Here is a 21,713-nt window from a genome sequence, read left to right on the forward strand (position 1 = left end):
TAGACATTGTGGAGAGCAGATAAAGCAAACTGAATATATTATACCTGTGTAGTTATTTTTACCAGCTGATATGTCTGACATAGTGCTTCATGCCACTTTGTTTAAAATTGGCATTATACAATTTCCACTGAGATAGCCTACAGTGGACCGGGAAACACACTACTAAGAGTTTAAAGAGTAATAATAACTGTATAACATGGTATTGAGGGGCTTCTCTCAGGAACAAGTAATTCTCTGTCTCATGGCATCTTCAAATCAGGCTATGCCTTTGCCAAATGCAAATTATTGGCTTCATTACAGACATACAGGCAAGGAATTTAATGGTCTGTGATGCACAGGAGAGTATGCCAAACATCTAATGATCCCTTTTCACCTCAAGTTCTGTGCATCAGTGAATTAAAGGAATGGATTCTGGTACTACAGTATATTGATGACTGGGAGAGGATGAACTAGTGCTTTTGACATCTAGGGAGGAGTAGAGGATGCTTCTATCATGCAGAAGATTGCTACTTCAGTTATAACTTTACTCTTTAGTAATAATATTAGAGGGCAAGAAATTAATTTATTTTTGGGGTCTGAGAATTTCCATTGATAAATTCTTTCCTACCAAAGGCTTGGAAAACAGATTTTCTTTATTTTCTTAACCCAAAAGCTATGTTTTCAATTTTTGCTTAAAGAAATGTTCTCATTTGCTTAGCAAATGAAACAAATAATCTGGGGATTCCCATTATTATCTGTGACAAATAGTTAATACTAAGCCCAGTCCAAAGACCATTGGAATTAAAAGGAGTATTCACGAAGTTTTTTGAGTAGAAGTTTTATCAGATTCACTGACATTGTCAGTCATTATGCAGTTGTCTAGTATCCACATCTGGTCAATAGAATGGAATTCAGCTACTTTGGCATTAATCTGGATGCACACTAAGGAATCCCATCTACATTGATTCAAACTCTCCACTCTGTAGGAATTTTTATTTTTTTAACTAAACCACCAGTTATATTTTGCCAAGATTTGGATTATTTGGTAGATACAGTATTCCACATTTTCCAGGAGACTGTTCCAGGAGATGGCCAGGAGACTATTGACTTGCATCATAAAATTTAGTTTCACCATACGAGTATCAAATAACTTTGTTTTTTAACTTCCCTGTTTTCCCCAAAAGCAAGAGACAGAATTCTAGAAGACCTGAAAGGAATTCATCCTAACAGTTTTCATTTAGCTCCTATTATAAAAATGCCTTTTTCTAAAATTATCTTTTTGTCTGTCTTACCTGCCTCTTTATTTCATCAAACCTCTTGAAAATTTGGCCTTTAGGACTACCTGAAAAAAATGTGTTTAAGCAAAGTAAAGATCTTGGATGTGGACCATTAGAGCCAATTCTACTTCTGCCGATATCGCTGAACTGTAAGTCAAATTTTCTCACTATTAATATCAGTAAGTTTTTTTTAAAAGTGACATTAATGCAGAATAATGTACACTAAATGAGTTAGAAAGCATACAATAAGGCCCCTATTCATCTACTGGTGTTTTCTATAACCCATCTGGTTTTGTAATAATGTTTTTGCCCAGAGCTGATGTGAAAAAAAAGATGCACATACTGTTCCATGTACATTGCTCCACTACATTGCCTCTGCTAGCCAGCACAGCATCATAAGTAATAATAATAATGATGATAGCAATAGTAATAATAATAATAATAATTATATATATATATTCCACAAGCAGAAAAAAATGTGTCAGTAGTAAGATGAAGAAGGAATTTACCTAACAGGAGGTTAACTAGGTGACAAGAGAATAAGATGGGTGGATCCAGGATGCTTGCAGACTGTATATTATAATAAATGTCTATAAAAAAGATAGAGTTTTTATCTATTCTATTCTATTCTATTCTATTCTATTCTATTCTATTCTATTCTATATATTTTATTTTTATATATACATAATTAATTTATATAAAATACTTTATTAATTTAGATGGTTTACAAAATTATAAACACCATAATATGCATTTCATACACATGGAAACTTTTCCCATCCAGAAAGCCTGACACTGTTTGCTTTATTCTGTGATTAAGAACGCCCAGTAGTTTCTCTGTTCAGATCCATTCTAAGTAGACCAACTATGCTACTATTCTCTCTCTTACTAAATAAATAAATAAATAAATAAATAAAATAAAGCAAGCCAGAGAAAGATCTATAGAAATGCTTCACTGATGTACTAACACATACTGGGAATATTTTTCCAACAGGGAATGAGAACTGTCAGTAGAGAGTAGATACTTTATGGGGGAGGGGAGGATGCAGCAGAAAAGAAGGAGCATCCTCTAAGTGGGAAGCTCATTGTGAAACAGAAAACCTGTGATGAGTTCCCTAGCCTGCCGCTGGTACCTCGAGGCCATGAGATAATGTCTCTTTAGTGTCTTTGGTCCTTCTCCAGCAGTCCTTCACTACACAGCCATGTTGGGAGTCTCTCAGATGTGATTGTAATGAGGAACCACATCGAGAGTGAGCTGAGTTAGATACGAGAGACAGCAGGATAATATCTGCCTTTATTAGGGGACAGATACTGCCTTGAAAAGCCAGGACACGGATCCCTGCTGTTAGGATATGAACAGAAGGATTATTAAATGAATGGGTGTCATAACAGAAATAATAACACTGACCTCTAGTTTTCATCAGTCTTAATGTTGTTCCCTCATTATAACAAACTATTTACCCTTTGGCCTCGTTTTATGCACATGGGAATCAGATTATTGCCTCATAAAACAAAGGAGCGGTGAGATTATCGCCGAAGTAATGGTCCCGAGCACGCAGTTAGCGCAGTGTCACGGAGCGGTGCCGTACGGCAGGGCAGCATCGCCCCGCTCACCGGGGCACCGTCCCAGGAACACGGGCATTGGAGCGAGCAGGAATGTCACGGGGTGAGCCACTCCGATCAGGATTTTATCCCTGCCACTTGTTAAACCTCGGAAAGCCCATAGCCATTTAGAAGTGATAGCTGCTGTGTCCGTGCCAAATTGCTTTATCAGTTCTAGATAGCCGATTTTTCACACACACACACCCCACCCCACCCCCTTGGTATTTGCTGATAAAATGTTTGCTCACTGTTACATGGGGAAATACCGAGCTCTTGGGGAAAAAAATAAAAGGGAAAGAAAAAAGGCCTTGATAATTTAAGAGCTGGCATTTCAGAACCAGAATGTCAAGTAGTTTAGATCTTGTTGACGTTGAACCCTGGGGCTCTTCCTCCCTCCTTTTAATTCATGTTTAAAGCAGGCAGAGTGATCCTGTGTTAAGGGCCTGTAGTCAGATACCTCTGCTGGGGATTCTTCTGACCAGCTTCAAGCACACAGCGGTGACTGAAGTCCATGGAGACAAGGATCTGTGGATATAATACTGGCATTGTCTACACTTTCATTTCTGCCATACGCTGGCCCCTCTCCTCCTCTGCATTCATTGTCACTATTACATTTATCTGGGGAGAGAGGCCATCGTAGGCTGAATATTTATTAATCATTCTTACCCTGCTTCTCTTTTTGTTCTTTGCTCTTGTTCTTTTCTGCACGTGGAGACAGAAAGGCAGCAGCAAATCATCGCAGAAGTACTTACACAGCACTTTTTTTAATCCACAGATCTCCAAGTGCTCTACAAAGGTAAGCGCTACTGCAACAATTATCATTCCTGTTTTTGTCAAACCGCAGCAGGCCAGTGACACAGCATGGGAGAGACCTTAGAGTTTCCACAATTTTATACTATGTGCTTCTTAAGCCAAGAAACCTGGTGGAAAGGCCTCTCTTGTCCATAATGGGAGAATTTTTGACCTGCAGAAGATAGCCTTGTTTTAGCACTGTATTATCTTTACTGTAGCAATTGGGTTACTTTCTTCTCAGCACTCTGCAAAACTCCTTCCCAATCACTGCTTTCTGTAGAGATGACTAGGCTGATGGGGTAAGCAGGCTGCAAAGAGTGCACAGGGATTAGGAAATGAATATATGCATCAGGAGATTTAGAAGAGGTCACTAAACCCCTGACTACTAGCAACTACCTCTAAAAAGCGCTGCCTTCCAAAGCTCAGGCCGACCACCCTGGGTAGGCAGAGCTTTCCACACTTACACAGACATAACAGCAAAATTTTGATTTGCCTGAAAATAGTGATGTCTGTGTAGTATCATACTGCTCATTTCTTGATCTTCATTTCAACTTTGTTTATCTTCTGAGAACAGCTACAAAAATAAAGTCCAGGATTTTTTATTTTTAAGTGCTGGTGAGGATGGGAGTCTGGATGTCTCAGGGATTAGGTAATGGAGAGACAGTGTTTGGCTTGAAGTCACCCATTCAGCTTTGGTCAGGTCAGCCGTGTGTTAGCATTTATATTGTCTGCTATCCCAAGTACTGAGAAGTTGGTGGTCCTGTTCTGATGTGCAGCTCAAAATTAACATTTCACTTCGAATGCAAAAAGCATTCATCAGCAACATGGCCGAGGACCTACATGAGCACTTAAAATTAAGAAGACCTGAAATTTCTGGGCGGTGCCAGGATTTGAGTTCACAGGAAGAATCTGTGGATAATGCTGCACATCTCTTGCAGGTGATAGATCTAGGGAAAAGTCTTCAGTGCAATCAATCTAACACCTTCTCCAAGGTGGTATCGTCACTTTACAAGAGGCTGAACATTAGTATTGTATTTCTTTGATAATTGAAAGTTTCAGTAGATTCAAGATTTAACCAATCCCTTTTTGGCTCATACCAGCATATGAACTTCATGTAATTTTGTATATTATTATCTCCACAGAAAATATTCTGTGGTTTCTTTTTCCCTCCTGGTATAAGTACAATATCTATAACATAGTACTTGCAGCCACTGCCAGTGCCTTGGACAGTTGTGAGGGGAAATGTGAATTAGAAGTGGATTGAAAAAAAAAAAATCCTTTCCTTAATGGTACCTTTGTAACTGATTAGATTTGGTAATGGACTTGCAAATGAAGTTTAAACATTAATCTAAGAGCTCAATTAGGTAGGGTATTATAGTGCAGCAGAGATTTTCTCCATTCCCCAAGCAAGTGAAAAAAAACTTGGAAATTAAGACAAAATCAGCTTCTCTTCTTTCTTGTCTTTTGAGAGCTTTAACAGAGGTTGTTACTGAATTAATGAAATATTATTGATTCATATAGCCTTTCTACTGAGTGAAATGAAAAGGGATATCACTTATAGTTCCTGAGCAGCTTCATACTGCAAATGGCAGCACCAGTGCAGCCCCATAGCCCTGAAAATCCCCAAATAAAACTGACCTCCCTGGAGGTCACATCACTGAGCCATCTGACTGTTCTGAATAAACTCTTCAGCTTTAACTTTGCTCTGGGAGTCATAAAGTACACTTTTCAAGTTACTGGACTCCATAATGTTTGCTCACAAAGGGACAAACTCAAAAGTTGCACTTCACTGCATATTTAAATGGGAATTAAGCATATCATTAAAGTTAAGTGTGTGCTTAAGTACTGCTCTAAATAGAAATGCTTTCCTGAATCAGGAATAGCAGCAAAGAGTAATTCCTTCCACTGCAGGTTTTGCAGGGTGGAATGGCACAACCTATATTATGTGGGAGGTCAGATAGGATGATTGGCTGTAATCATCCAGTTTGGATCTCCGGCCTGTGAATAGGATGCATCGTTGAACAAATACCAACTTTCCAACTGGACTATGTCCAGCACAAGCGAACAGTGTTTAGAATTATACAAAGGAAATAAAGACAGGCTGGGGTAATTAAACACAGGGGAGATTTTTTCCATTCACAAGCCCTAGCCATCACTGTTTTGAATAACTTGTTCTATTAAAAAGCTATCTTGCTACAATATATTTGAACAATCCTTTATTCTGCTCATTCTATTAAGGTTGCTCTAAAATTATTCCACTGAGTATTGCCAGCAGCTTTGAGAACTTTAGCACATGACATTAAGTGGAAAAGAATAAAGACTTGGCTAAAATAACACATGGCAACTCTCTTAAAAGGCACTGTCAAGGCATTTTATACACCTTTCCTTTTACTCTGCTTTGTTTATAATATTCCTCTGAGAAGCCTGAAAATTCTTGGCTTTTCCCACTGGCATTTGATCCCTTACACTGTGAAAATAGACATTGTCCTTAGTGGCAGTGGGAGGGAGCTCTTCCCTCCTAAGCGTCTCAGGTTGCACAGTTTGCTGCTCGACTGGATCAGCAGCAAAGGTGTCCCAATAATAGATCCAATAATAGCTGCATGATTAAAGGAGCATCTGAATTGTCAGTTCATATAAACCAATGACTGTGAGACCTTAATATATAAACTCTTGCAAAGTAGCACCTACTATCTGCATGCGGGTATAAAAATGTCTTCTTAGTACACAAACCCAGGAGATGCTGAGTTTGTTAAAGAACAAGGCTGTCCACTGTAGTTTCCCACAGGATCCATCTCCAGTGAGAGAATCACCGCTTTCTTGCCTAGTGATGCCTTGCAACAAAAGGCATTCCACAGCTGCTGCAGGTAGGACAACCTAAGCAGGAGGACTGTTCTGCCACCTGGGGCCCTTCTGCAGTGGGCTGACAGCACTGGTGGTGACACAGCTACACAAGCCTCTACACAAGCCTCACAGCATCAGCTGGCCTCATGGAGTGGAGTGAACACTGAACAACTCAGTGTAGCCATCCAAACCATCTCCATCAGATGTGGGTTGACAACCTCAGCTGCACCACCAAGTTAGATGTCTTTGCTGGGTGGTGCTGTGAAGCAGGGAATTTCTTGCCTCTTCCCCCATCTTCTTGCACTCTAGTGCTTTTTGCAACACATCCATCACAGCTCCTCCATCTCACTGTCATTTGGCTGCCTGAAGAACAGCAGGAATGTGGGCCAAACTGGCTAGGTACTGATCCAGTTCTCTCTGAGGTAGCAGCAACACTCTGTCAGCTTTAATTACATGAAAAAATATTAGTTTAGTAATGTGGGGGCTTTTTATAAGCCCTAAGGACTGTTCTCTTCTCATCTATGCTGGCATCAATCAGGAGGATGTCAACAAGAGCTAGTGAGACCCTGTTTCAAGTGCAGTCTTAATTCCTTTCCAAACCTCCCAACAGAGTGTAGATGTCACTACAGAACTGTTGCCTGTCAGCAGTTAAACAGAAGCCCGCTGAAGTGGTACCTAGGACTAGCTGTTAAAAAACCTGCCTTGATTAGTTGAATGACCGTCGTCTCTCCCACCATCCTCTTTCTTGTTTCTCCACTGCCTTCTCACCCAGACCTGGAACCATTCAAAGTGACTTTTGCTGGTGACAGAACCCTGTAGAAAAATCTTAAAATCCAACCCAGGAATGCCCCAGGGAATAAAATGGAATTCCTTGAATTCAGAAAGAAAACCAGGGAAATTAAGATTTCACAGCCTTATAGGGTGGGGTCAGAGGTATTTCCATCTCATTTCATAGATCTCCTGAGAGCAAGGCTCTCTACCAGCATTACATCATCATCTTTAAGAAGCACAGCAACAGCTGTTAAATAGCACTATGCAAGACTTCCTGACAGCTCATGACAAAATGGGAAGTGGAAATTGGACCTTTCTTTTACAAAGATCATTGCTACTATTTTACCCACCAATTGTCTCTAATGAATTGTGTGATTCAGCCTCAAGAGAACTTGCTTGAAGAACTGTTCTCCCCAAGAGAGCTACTGTGAAAGCCCTTCTTGATAGTTTTTTTCTGGATTTGACAACTTCCTTGATATTAACCCCCCTCCCTCCCCCTCTCACGAACCTGTGCATGAGTGTTGTTCACTGCCTGCTTTCCTTTCCTTCCATCTTTCCATCAGAAGGATTAAAAGCCTCTGTGCAAAGATATCAATGAAAGTTTTGTACCTTGAACACAGTTCTACTAAGGGAAGGGAATTTGAGGGAAGCCTGAAGTACTTTTTCAATCATTGCCTTTAAATTGTATTTTGAAGAGCTGATTGGATCTGACCTGTATCAGATAACAGATATTTAAAGAGAAACGATGCCCTGTTTCATTAAGGCTCTCACTTTTCAAAATACATCAGTCCTTGTCTTGAGATAATGCAAATTTCCCCTTTGATACATTCACAGTGTTTTGGCCACATTAAGATCTTATCCCCTATGTTTTCTTTAAATTAGCCTTGTGTCATCTTTTTCCCTCAGAATTAGAGCTCAGACTCTTGCCTTCAACACCAGGCCAAATAAATAGCCCCCCATGAGATGGGAGATTGTGCCCATCCCCTTGGCCCATGTACAAGGGAAGCAGCATGACTGATGAGTGAGATACTTCAGGTGAGGTACTACAGAGTAGCTGAATCATGGTACCCTGCTAACAGGGTCAAACATCTCAGCACTTTTATATTCATGGGATGCTTTTGAGACAATGTGTTGAGATTTATTTAGTATATTTGATTCAGGACCCATGTAAGGAGTTGAATTTTTGTCTCCAGACCCATACTGTTTCGGTGTGCGTGCATATGTACATTTTTATGTATATATTTATATATATATTGTAGGTATGTTGCTTTGGTTGGCTGCTCCTCAGATTCAGGACACAAAAATTCAACAGTTTCATAATTCACTACCCACATTCACAGACCTTTTCAGCCTCCTAAAACATAACCATTCTCTACATTGTGTAAGATCAGATGACAAGGACCACTGACTCATAATGGTGCCTCATAACAGTGAGCATTGAAGTTGGACATCATATTAGAGTGCAAAATTGCAGACAATAATCACAGCTCAAAGCATATCTCTGACATAAGCATGAATATTGCTCATTAAATATTATGGAAAGGAATATAAAAATCTTGCTTTGTCTATTATTGAAGCAGTAAACAGCACAGCCAAAGCACTTGCTACAAACAGCTCTGTAAATCTTCATATAACGTATGGCAACCAGGAATGAAGAATTAGTTTGTTGTCCTGTTCATCTCCATTTTGAGGAACAATATAAGTTTCTGGGAAACCAAATCTAAACCTTTCCAGAGGTGCTCAGCCATGTGAATCTCAGCATCCTGTTTGAGACCTCAGTAATTCTCCCTGTGACTGGAAAGCATAGCTGCTTCCAGTAGCCAACACAATGATATAAAGCATGACACCTCCATCCTTTCTAACGCAGGTCCTCTGCTTAAGTCAATGAGAATTCAGCATCTGTATCAGTGTCAAAAATAAGATCTCTGTATGCAGCTTTCAAGTCAGATGCCAGCAGGGATTTTCTTCTCTGGGATATGTCCCTGGATTTAAAAAAAAAAAAAAAAAGTTTTAAAAATCATGTTAACACTTGTGTTAGTTACACCAGTACAAAACCTGTATATACACCAAGTCAAAGGCTTAGGATTAAAAACATTCATTTTGGATAGTATTAGTTCACTGGAAGCAAATGAATACATTCAAAACCCTAGTCCAGGCAAGATAAACCACACTGTAGCACTCACTGAGCTGATGAAACTGAAGCCTTGCAGGCAAAGCCCGGATTCAGACCAGCAATAATCTCCATGAAAGCAGGCAGGCAGTTATGTGCTGCTCTGCTTGCACTCCAAGCCAGCCAGATGTGAAGCAGCCAAGAAGTCCTAGGGAAGCATGTGTGTTGGATCCAGTGTGTCATATGTACTCTTGATTAGTTTTCCATTTCTATTCTTGGAAGACATACTTGTCCATATGTGGATTAATTATGTGTCACATGCTCCTCTTGCAATCAAGAAGCAATATCAGCATTTTCCTGCAGCTACAAAAACACCTTTGCATTGAAAGTCTTATAGGTCGGCATCTTTTCCTGGAGCAGAAGGGGAAAAAGGAAAGAAAAGGAGAAATAAGCTTACTATAAAGGTATCTTGGATTTAATTTTCTTACTGGGAGCTATGGTCTTGCAGGTAAATAATTAAATCACAAGTATCACATAGGTAGCTGGCAAAGGGCTCCTAAATTTATACTGACCACATAAAAATTACCAGGTAGTTAGGGATGCAAAATATTTACTATAGCTTCAGTAGTCAGCACTTTTAAAAATCAGGCTGCTTGATATAGGCAGCTAAACAGGCACATTGGAAATGGTTTGCCTTAATTAGTTCCCCAAAGTTACATAGATTATTAGAAAAATAACTAAAGAAGCATTTTTATTCAGGAGGCAAAATTTAATGCAGCGTTAAACTATTAAGCGTAATTTGCATGAATGTGGTGTGCACACACAACTCCCTCTGTTTGAACTTTACAGCCTTTCTATATAATATACTAGCAATAATTTTCCTCTTGTAATACTCATTACATTTCTCTTGCTTTGGGGGATATTAAGTGAACTCTTTTGCAGGTAAAATGACAACTGCAAATGAATGGTAAGATTGTGTAGCTGAGTGGATAAAATACTTTAAAATATGGCACTATGATAAAGACACCTCTGCAAAGGTTGCAAATCATTTTTCATTTTAAGGTCAGTGTTCATGATTCTACTAACATTTTTAGATAGGTTTAAGAATGAGGTTCATTCTGTTTAAATGTATCACAGGGCTGTATCTGTAGAAAGCTTTCTGTGCCTGCAGAGAGCCTGCTCCTTTTCCACGGCAAGCAAAGATGCAACCCTCTATCTGTGAGAGCTCATCAGGAAATTATTTAATTTGGCACTATATATTTTGATCTCTCTAGATTCTTTCTCCTCCAGGTCAAGAGGTAAGCTCTTTTTTACTAGTCATAGGCTCAGCTTGCACTAATAATGAGGGTCATGAGCTTATAGATAAGGAGGGGGATGTTTAACCTTAAAAAGCTATGTCATGAGAGATTGCCAGTTATCAAATTTGGGAATTTTCATGGATCTTATACAGGAGAATTATGCAGGCACTTACGGGGGCCATAAAAGAAATCTTTCTCCAATTTATCACTACAGTATTAGGAGATTAACTTTCTGCAGGGCTGTCTGCACTAGGAAAACTACTGCCCACTTTGGAGGTGAGCTCAGTTGCAGCGCTGCGCCAGCAGGCTGTGCACAAGGGCAGGCAGGGCTTGGTCCTACTCCACCCTACCTCCACAAAAACCTGCTCTCACTACCGCTGTGAAACCAACACAGGTTTTCCTTGTGGCTTAGATGGATAACAACTGATGTTAGCTTTGTTTGGAAAAATGCATTCTGAAAGCTGCAATCTCCTCTGCATTCTTGAGGAGAAATGTCTTCAGAAAGGTGCTTTGACAGGTTATGAATTTTTCCAAGATTCTGCCTTCAGTTGACTTCTCAGACAAAAGACTAAAAGTAGCAAAAGCAAAAGAAGTAAACTGTGGTGCCCCCAAGTTTGAGAGGAATTTTCAAGGAAAGCATAACCTAACTGTGAGAAGCTTGATGTTAACTTGGGCTGAGCCTTGGGTCAGGCCAAAAGGTGTGGCATGAACCTGGATTCTGCCCTTATTACACCATGTAACGGAACAGACTTGAGTACCCTTTTCTTGAAGTCATACTCCAGAGAAGAGCTTGATAAGTCTTGTGATTTTATGTCGAGAGTGGTAGCTGATGCTTTTCTGTCTCTCTTCAGGAAACAAAGACTTTTCCACTGGCATGGGCTTTTTCTCATCACAGGTCTCCCGGCACATACACAACTAAGTTCAGTGCTAGTGTAACTGGACACAGCCCTTGATCCCCCAGCTTAACTGAGGAGCCTACATCTGCTGTGAACCTGTCCCAGCCTACCACAGGAGAAGTATTATCGACTACTGGAAGCATCTTATTCATCACTGCTAGCACCAGAAATACACATTAAGATCCACCCTCTCCATCACTTCCCAGCAGCTTCATTGCCTATCACCTCCCCCTTAATTTCCTTTAGATTCTCCATCCTAACCCGAACCCCAAAACAATCCCCCCTTATTCCCTTTTTTTTTCTGTTTGCTTTTGCGGAGGGTGGGGGAGGAGGTGTGGAGGAAGGCCCTGTGGACATCTCAGCCGCAGTGGTGATTTGGCGGCGTTGCTGAATTAATTCTCCGACTAAAGGCGGCGCGCTGCGAGCTCCCCCTCCTGTCGCCGAGACCGTGCCGCTCTGCTCGGGCGGCTCCGGCTCGGCACCCGTGGTACCCACAGCAGGGCACAAGGATGCTCAAGAGGGGCTCATTTTGAAGGAAAACTCCTTGGAGCCGCCAATGAGGTCTGGCACTGAAAAAAAACTGGCATGTTGGAATGCAAAGCAGCTTTATGTTGTACACTAGAGCCTTCATGGGCTAGGGTGATAAAATTGTCTGGCACAGCATAACACTAGACTTTGCCAGGACATCACTTATTTTATACAACAGCATTTTTAAGAAGGAAATAAATGGTGAAATTACAAGAAAATCCCTTGTTTCTTTGCTATCTCTGTATCTTCCTTTGTCATGGTTTAACTCTAAAGGCTTGGGATATAAGAAGGGGAACACAGAATTTTTCAGAGACTATAAGCCTGCCCCTGAGTCACAGAGGACGAATGAATGCAGACTAGTGTTGAGAGAGGGCACCTCATGCATTGCAGTCAGAAAAATTTTGTGCAGGCTCTCCCCATCTATGCATTCTAGAGGCAGTGTGTCTGTGTACAACAGGAGGAAGAGCAGAACTATGCGTGAGGCGTGAGGGATGGGAGAGCCAGATCCAGAAGTGCATCTGCTCTGGATGCTGCTGAAGCTCATCTTCACACACAGTGTCATGAGAGCATTTTAAGAAGGAATTAAGTTTTCCAGGCGAAAGCTCTGCTGAGAAATCATCACCAGTCAGTGTTGCCAGACAACAGGCAATCACTGTGGATCTACCCTTGAGTCTGACATGGTTTAGAGCCCAATTACACAGTGAAGCTGAACAGAACAAGTCCAAGAGCTCCTCTCACTTTCTCAGAGGTAGGGTATACTCTGAAGAAACTCTGAACTAGCTACTTGAGGTGTGTAGCTGTTCTTTTGTTTACAAACCAGAGCCAGCAATCATGGGGTGCGGGGGAGGGAGTAAGAGATAAATTGGATTCAGGCCCTTCATGAATGAGCTGAGAGCTGTAGGCTAATAAGGAATAAAAGGAGCACCATTTGAGGGTGAAAATGAACCCCAGGCACAGGACAATTTCACCTGTGTCCTTTTGTGATTTCCCACCTCCGGCAGCCCCTGGAAATGAATGGAAGATTATCTAAGCCATTTGACTAGGGTGGGAAGGACACAGGGAACACACAGGGAAGCAGGCTGGGGAGAGAGGCTCACCCCTGGAACTGAAGTGATTCATTAAAACTCTGCATGAAGTACAATGAGTCAAGCAGCTATTCATTTAACACCAGAGGTGGGAGTGAAGAATGCGGTACTTCATTTGTGGGCTTGCACTAAAGCCTAAGCAAAAGTCTGAGAGACTGGAGTGTGTGTTTGCACAGTTTGCAGCCCAGCCAGGGAAATCTGGCACAGCTCAGGTACCGTTGGGTAGATTGGTTTTCCACAAATCCAACTTCTGGCCTCCCCACTCCCATCTCTAAAATCCTTCAAGGCCATTCATAGGGCCCTATAAACTGTGGAGCACAGTTAGACGTTGGGACAAAACACATCTGTACTTCTGAGCAGAGACTGTGCCTGTATTGTGGGGTGCAGCTGTGAGCTGAGAGGTACATCTGTGAAGCAGGGCAGAAGGAGACCACCCTACAGGCAGAGAGGAACAGAGCTTTGCACCTGGTATAAAAACCTTAGCCCTGCCCAGACCACGGGGCCAGGTGGACTTAGAACAGCCATAACCTCTGCTGGGAAGTTGGGGTGGGTGAAGATGCTTGTGAGTACCCCATAAGCCTTTTCCCCTTCTCCTTCCCAATATTTTCACATGTGCTGGAAGCACATCCCATATGCCAGGAGCCAGGAGGGATGGACAGATTAAATTCTCACCTCCATGAGCTGCTTCAAAACACCTTTAAACCACAAGGCTGTTGAGAAGTATTCTTAGTGAGAGCAGATCATTCTCTTAGTCAGAAGTTTACACCAGGCAAGTTTGCTGGTTTCAGTTGGACACTAGTGTTACTTATTTTGGTTTCTAAAAGTAAATCAGAGTTTTAATCTTAGAAACAGGCAACGAGGAAACCTTCCAGCCATCAAAGTGAGGTTTGACTCAAAAAGGAAGAAAGAACACGGTTGTTCATAGGCAGCTTCAGAAATCAAAGAAGTCAGAAACTCCACTTCCCCAGTCGCCACCCTGCCAGCGCTGCGTTGGCACCAGGCTCCTCTTCTGAAAATGTGAGTGGGTGGAGCTGTATTTGCAGGCTGGAGGGAGTTCCTGAGCTGACACGCTGCCAGATTCGGGCCTTGTTAACTGTTGCTTTTGCTGTCAGATGCTGAGATTATAACAGGAACATTTTTAATAACAGGGGGGAGCAGGTGGGGGTGGGGGGGAAGGCGGCAAAATTAAAAAGAGACTATTAGATTAAGCAGCAACCCTGAAACAATCTGTAAGTCACAGTTAAGAGAGAGAGAGATCTGGAAGATTTGCCAAGTTCAAAGGTCTTCATTATTCATGTTCCAATAGCTGACTTGATGGATTGTCTCTAGTCTGTATCCCTTTATTCCTTCCATCTCTCCTAAAGATAAATGCTTGAGACAAATCTCTAGATGGAGGGATAGTCTCTGTAATAGATTATTTCTTATTACTTAGAAATTGGTTAATAATTTACTAATTCAATTTCACTGCTCCATCCCCCACTTCAATTAATCTTTAGAATATAGAGTAAATGCTATTCTTTGTTCTTCCAGTACTAATGAAGAAAGAAACTAATGAGGACACCTGGCCTTGATACCTTTCTAAAGATGATTTAGCTGCATATTAGTCAATTTTTTTTATCTGCTTTTATTTACTTCTACTTCTTAAACACAAAATCCATCCATTACCCTGAAAGTAGTACAAGCTGGCTATGAGCCAAATTTCAAGCAGGCTACACAAATCCTACTCTAGGAAAATTCCATTTCTTGTCAGAGCATTACAAAAATCATGCACACTTATACTCTTCCATCCTGCAGATAAATATTTTATATGGGTGCTTTATACATACTCAAATAAAAAAAGATAGCAACTTTTGTACAGCAACTCAAACTACTGTCTACCATTCTGGGAAGATGCTTTAAGATTTAGCAGATTTGGAGAGTGATTTGTTTCTAACAAATTGTTTCTGTGGCTCTGTGGCCATGATGCATTTCAAAGAGATTTTTTTAAATGTCATCTGTCAGGAATTACACCAGCATTGTCAATTCAGCCTCCTGATATCCTTTGCAGCCCTGTTTCCTACAAATCTATTACCTTTGCTCTCTTACTTCTATTGCTTTTTCTTACCCAATCCCTCCCCTCAGCACCCAGAAATGTTTCCAGCCCTGCCCATAAAAGCTTACTGGGAATATGCAAGAGTCTGTGATTGATGGCTGCTTGTCTGCCAATGCACAGGTGTGAGTTAGGAAACCAGTTCGGACTCCAGCCAACAGACTTTTGTTCTTGCAGCATGTTGTGTCATTGGTGGCAGGGGTTTGGACATAAACATTTAGGGCACCAAATGACATTCTAGTGTCCAGATACTTTTTGCCAAGTGGTAATTCACACACTGGGGAGGATAAAAAAAAAAGCCAGCGAAAAACAAAACAAATCTGTCAAAAAACTCCAAACAGCAACATAGATAAGCTTACATTTCATGTAGCTGCCACTGATACAGGAAGTAAGCAGCCTTTTAGCCTACATCTCCAAGTTTGCTTAAGCCTGTTCAGTTACAGAACAAGGGTAGTATATTAAGCCATTTAATAGACAAATGAAAATACTGCCCAGCCAATGAAGGGGAGAAAAGCTGCTGTTGAATGTAGGAGAAATCCTATCAGTCAGGGCTCTTCACAGCAGGCTCTTGGCATCCTTTTCCTCATGAACAAGAGCACTCAGACCTGTGTCTGTGTTTGCTTCTGAGGGCTGTGTAAGCAAGCAGTGGCTGGAAGGCTACATCCAGGTCTGCTACAGGCCAGCAGCACTCATTAGTTTTTTGTCTTCCTACAGGGGTGGGAAATTCCCTGTGCATCTTATTTTCTACTTTGCCCTTGAGCATAAGAGAGGGAAGGGCTTGCTGTATGAAATTTGCTTAACAGATTCCTAATTCTACTAAGCAAACACAGCTACACACCACAGAGCAGGCCCACAAATATATTAGAATTGGGAATTGTCCCAGATCTTTGGCAGTAGAGGAGTAAGATTTTTCAAGTGACTGAGTAAATTGATGCCTCCAAAAGCACCGTAAACTGATCTATTGGGCTTCACTCTGAGCTCCCTTTATTCCAGTGTAAATCTGGAGTAAGCCTGCTGAACTCAATAGAGTTATGCCAAAGCAAAGTCAGAATCCCTCTCTTCACTTTTTTTCCTTTACTGTGCTGCCTAATCCCATAGGTGCAATGAAACTGAAAAATCTATATATACAAACTCCATTGGCCAGGCTATCTTATTGTGAAACCCACAGTATATCCCAACCTCATAAAAAATCATTCAAGTGTGACACTGTCCCCTCTCTTGCTTTTTTGATAAGCACAGAGGAAGGGCTGCCAATAGCACAGAAACTGAAAGACAGGAAAATAATATTTCACAGCAGTGGAAAAAACATATCTGAATGGATATTAAGACAGGTATATTAAAGAAACCCACAATACCTGGGTAACACATCCACAACACAAAGCTACAGAACGGATGTTAAGCCAACTAAAGGATTCCCCCAATGGCAAATCTTCGAGTTGCAAAAAGCAGCAGCGTTTCCACTAATTAGTTGCTTCTAAAAATCTGCTCCTACCCAATGGATTGATTTGAAACATATTTAACTAATGAAAATAATCTTGTTGACTTCATCATTCAGTATATGAGGCTCGATGAATGTAAATAAAAGGCAAACTGGTGAAATACTGTAATTTAAAATAAACCTACAGTTTCTTAGGTTGCAGATGTTTGTACTGCACTGTTTGTCCCATGTGATACTGTATATTTAGTATGATGAGTGTCGTCTTTCTGTGGCATGGACAAAATATAAATGTGCATCTTCTGAGATTAGCAGATGTTAAAAGTAAAAATAATGGCAGAATTTAGAAGTGGCATTGAAAAGGTGTTGGTCCTGTCTCTGCTATTTAAAAATCTCCAAGTTCTTTGCCAACAAATTCCTAGAAAAAATGGTAATGTTCCATTTCCTTATTAGCTGTTTAAAAAAAAAAATCATATTAATATGCGTTTCATATCAGCCTACGCTGTAAAGACTGCCTGTAGTTTCAATACATAAATTCTGAGATCTGAAATGCAAATTTCATTTTTGAGGACGCGACAATTTATGTGCAAATCTTCAAAGAGCAACTCTCCTTCCGACTATACCTAGCAAAGGAAGTACTCTTGTTATCTGTTGTTCAGTGTCTTTTATATTTTTTTTCAACCTCAGTTTTGGAAACAAACCCTTTCAGGGTGTGGTACAATTGCCACCCAAAGTGCCACAGAGCTGTGCAGTTTCACTGACACCTTAAACATTGTATTCTCTACAGGAGGCATGTTCTTCTGCTTTGTTCTAAGCATATACATCACTGGATTCTTACCAGACACATCTGTCTTGGCTGGGAGACATCTTATCTCTATGGAAATATCTATTGACTTGGGGTATGGTTAAAAAAATAAAAATAAAAGTAAAGGAGTTAAAACCCTTGAAACAAGACATAAAATTCTGCAATTATGTTATTATGTCCTGTTCATATTGCAGTAATGCCTAAAGCCCAATTATGCTGTAGGAATGAAAAGTTCATATTTCAGAGGGCTCCTATTTGTATCACATCAGCTGATGCAAGAGGTAGTGGTTCTCACACTGTAGGCTGCTGTGGACCTGAGAGGATGTAGAGCATTTGCTGTGTTACTGATCAATCGAGAGAAAGCTCCTTCCATGAAGGAGCGAGGCCCTTCAAGGAGCAGCCTGGAAGCCTGGAAGAAACAGGAAATACGGAGAAGGAACTTGTGTAGTGGCATTTACTATGGAAAGAATTGGGGAAATTGACCATTTTGTATGCTTGAAGACAATAGGAGAAAATAATCTGGCTGACTGGACATACTGGCCAAAATTCAGGGAATCACTTGCAGAGGGTTAAGTAAAGAGAAAAGGAAGAAGAAATTGAAAAGGTACAACACAATCAGAGAATCACGGTCATACAAATATGGAGAAAGACAGTGCTCCAGGCTATTGGGAGAGGGAAATAAAAGAAAAAGTCAGAAGGGTAGGAAAGCTACAATAAATTCTTTGAGAAAGAGTTGCAAACATAGCATTAAAGGAAGCTCTTCCTGCTCCAGTTCTAACTCAACAGAAATGTTGAATGAAGAGATTGGTAAAGAAACTTCATTACACCATGGATAAAGCTTTCCAAAGCATGTCTTGCAACCAAAGAGGTTGTTAGATTATATAATGTTATATAATTATACAGGACCTAGTGTGAACTCTCTAGAAGTGAACCTTTTTCCAATTTGGATTAAATTGCTCTGGAAAGACAATTAATTGAACTGGAGACAGCGTTTTTATGGTGGGACAGGAGTTCACAGGTAGGGTTATGCTTGTTTAACTGTATCTGTATGGTTGCATTGATGTGAAGGGTGAATCGTGTCTGTGTGGATAAAGTCTGAAATATCTAGCGGCCCTTTGAACCACAGACATGACATCCTTTTTAGTTTAGCAAGAAGTCACATTTCAAAGACACCTTTTATGATGGTACGGGAATAGAACAAAACAGCACAAGGCTATTTAACAACAACAACAACAAAAAGGTATTTTACAGGTACTCAGAAATGTTTAGGCTTCCAAAGCTTATACTTCCATGTCAGAAATCGCTGAATATGCTACGTGGAACTTTCATGAACATGAACAAGAGAAGGGATAATGAAAAAGTGTTATGTGTGAAGTTTTAGTCCATGCTGTGAACACTTCTATAACCTTTGGCATAATCTACAATTTACCATGGCCTATATCAGGAAATAAAAACAGACAATAATGTTTAGGAAGCTTTGAAAGGAAGGACTCTCTAAAGCTGGGGTTTTTAACAACTTGCACTTTTTGTTTCAATTATTTCAATTATTTATTCATGGGAAATGAAGAATACTTTATCACCCAATAAAGATGAAAAACTATATGATACAAGTGTTAAATATAAGTACTGGTTAACAATCAGACACATGTTCTATTCTTTGCTTTCATGTGCTGGTCAGACAAAAAGGGAAGAAAAGAATTGCATACACTGGTCTCTCAAGAATGCAGCATCAGGGATCTGTAAAAGTCTGAGTGATTCTATTGCTTCCTTTTGAAGGCCCTGATAATAAGAAGGCCTAGGGAGAAAAATTGCAGTTGAAGACCATTGAAGTCTTGAACTGTAGTCAAGCCACAGAGTGAAATTACTGAGCCCTGCACACCTCTCCTGATCCTTCTCTGTTGAGAAGAACCTTTGTTAGATGAGGAGCCAGAGGTTGAAAGACTCAATTGAAATCCTTGCTAAATACATTTTCTAAGAAGTTAGGACATGTAGATTTTTTTCCTTACATGGATTTAGAAATCCACAGAATTGTAGCAGATGGGAAATCTCTCATTTTTTAATAGAAAGAATAAGCTGGAATATTACCAATTCAGCGTATGAGCAAGCAAAGCAGAATTTCTTGTACTAACCCAGAGAGACACTTAGTGACACTGAGAAATATTTGAAGGTAAAGGAAAAAAGGACTGTAGGTGTAAATATTATTTATAAAGTGAGAAACTCCTTTTTCTCAAATACTAGCAAAATTACTTTGCCCACTTATTACTGAGTTCTTAAATAGCCCCTTCAGTACAACTGACTGACATTTTATATGTCTTATTGCACATCTACATCTCCACAATGAGTGATTTTCCAGGGTATGTATTCCATGGTCAATCTAACATTCCAACCATATGATAAATACTGTCCTTTTTCATCTGATTTTATCAAAGTGATAAAATCAAAGGCAGAGGCATAAACTGTGAGCTTACACTATGAATAAGCCACCTACAGTAGTTCTCCAATTTGACTATTTTATTTCAAGACAGAGACATTCTGAGATTAAGTTTACACCAAAAAAGATCTTTTGGATACCTGTGCAGGCAATACAGTTGTACAGACAAAATGCAATGTTTGTGCTGGCAAACCAGTCTTTCAGACTGGCTTTTACTGGGCTACACCTGGTGTTATCCCAGCACAGGCATGTCATAACTTAACCATATATCAGCTAGGGATTTGCTCCAGACATTGTCATTGGCCACTTAGTGGTGACAAATAAACAGCAAACGCAAGTTTAAATGTCAAGTTTTGCTTTCCTGCGTGCTAGCAAGAGAAGAGAGGCAAAAGCAGTGTATTTGCTGCAGTTTCACCCATCACTTCCAGGAGTCCATCTGCCTGGGTCATGTTGGCCCACATCTTTCATCTCTTCCAGAGCACTTGACAACAGGAATGCCATTACCCTGGGATCTTTCCTATGGCAGTATTGTTTGATGATAGTCCATTTACAGCTTAGTCTAGTATAATCTCTCCACTATCTGAGTTTCTTCAGAACCTGAGTACTGCTGCCAAGGAAAAAGAGTATGTAGAAATGGAAAGCTGATGAGGATCAATAAAGTAACAGTCCCTGTAAACTGAAAAAATAGGCAGAAACAGGGAAAACATCTGAACTAGGGGAGCATGCACTGCCAGAAGAGAAAAAGTCAAAGAGTCTGGAATACAGCAATCCAGGGAACCTAGATGGGTCTTTGAGCAGCCTGGTCTAGCAGAAGGTATCCCTGCCCATGGCAGAGGAGTTGGAACTAGGTGATCTTTAAGGTGCCTTCCAACCAAACCATTCTATGATTCTATGAAGAAAAGCACAGCCAGTTACTGCAAAGCCCAAAGGAAGCACAGAGACCACTGGAAGAACAGAGAGGCAGCATTCTACCTAAAAGGAGATCAATCCATCAGGCACAAAAAAAGGAAGTGACAAAAAAGACTAATGAATAGCTATGAGTGAAGTCTGAATGTGCACCTCTATTTATACTTTCAGTCTAAATCCAGATAAACATCATTCTCTTTTTTTACAGGGTGGAAAATGAAGATCAGAAATATGGAGTCAATGCCAGAAACACAGACAAGAGAAGCACCACATATCTTTCAGTCTTGATTGCTAAGTAATAGCTATAGATTGGGCAAACTGAGAAAGCAGTGAATCATTGTATCTTCAAGGTAAAGCAATTCTAAGACTCAATCTTATCACCTGGAAGTGAGGCAGAAGCCCCTGGAAATATATCTTGTGAAACTTCTTATGAGGCTGTGAAATTGAATTGATCTAAGCATCTCCAGTTTTTCAATTACCAAAACTAACCAGACCATATACCAGGAGATGCACAAAGGGAGCACAGAGGGTAGAGGCAGAAGATATGTGTAGTTATACGCAGCTATACTTCTCTGTTTAAGCTTTTGGAATTAATTGCTGGCCAGTCTCTAAATTCATAGGAGTTCAGGCAGGACTTTAACAAGATCTCAGGTATTTCTGTCCACACTGAGTCTCCCAGCAAGGCCTTCAGGTCCCAGGACTAATCTCAAACAGAACCAAAACCAAGTAGTAAATAGCAAGAGTCTGACAATGAAACCCAAACTTTTCCTTCACAACTAAGTCTTCTTTTGTACTGGAATAAAAGGAGAGGAAACAAGTATTTTTCGGCTTTTGGACCCTTTCTTCTGTAAGAAAATATACTGAAAAA

General features: G+C 40.4%; 1 long non-coding RNA gene across 1 annotated transcript; it reads left to right on the forward strand.

Annotated features, from left to right (window-relative positions):
- Positions 1-1,324: 1,324 nt before the first annotated feature.
- Positions 1,325-21,268, forward strand: LOC116993127. The gene is made up of 4 exons (XR_004417188.1): positions 1,325-1,405; positions 3,577-3,654; positions 11,566-11,686; positions 21,054-21,268. It is a non-coding gene; the product is annotated as an uncharacterized LOC116993127 (long non-coding RNA).
- The last annotated feature ends 445 nt before the right edge of the window (positions 21,269-21,713 follow it).

Source organism: Catharus ustulatus, chromosome 1 (assembly GCF_009819885.2).
Source record: "Catharus ustulatus isolate bCatUst1 chromosome 1, bCatUst1.pri.v2, whole genome shotgun sequence".
Lineage (NCBI taxonomy): Eukaryota > Metazoa > Chordata > Aves > Passeriformes > Turdidae > Catharus > Catharus ustulatus.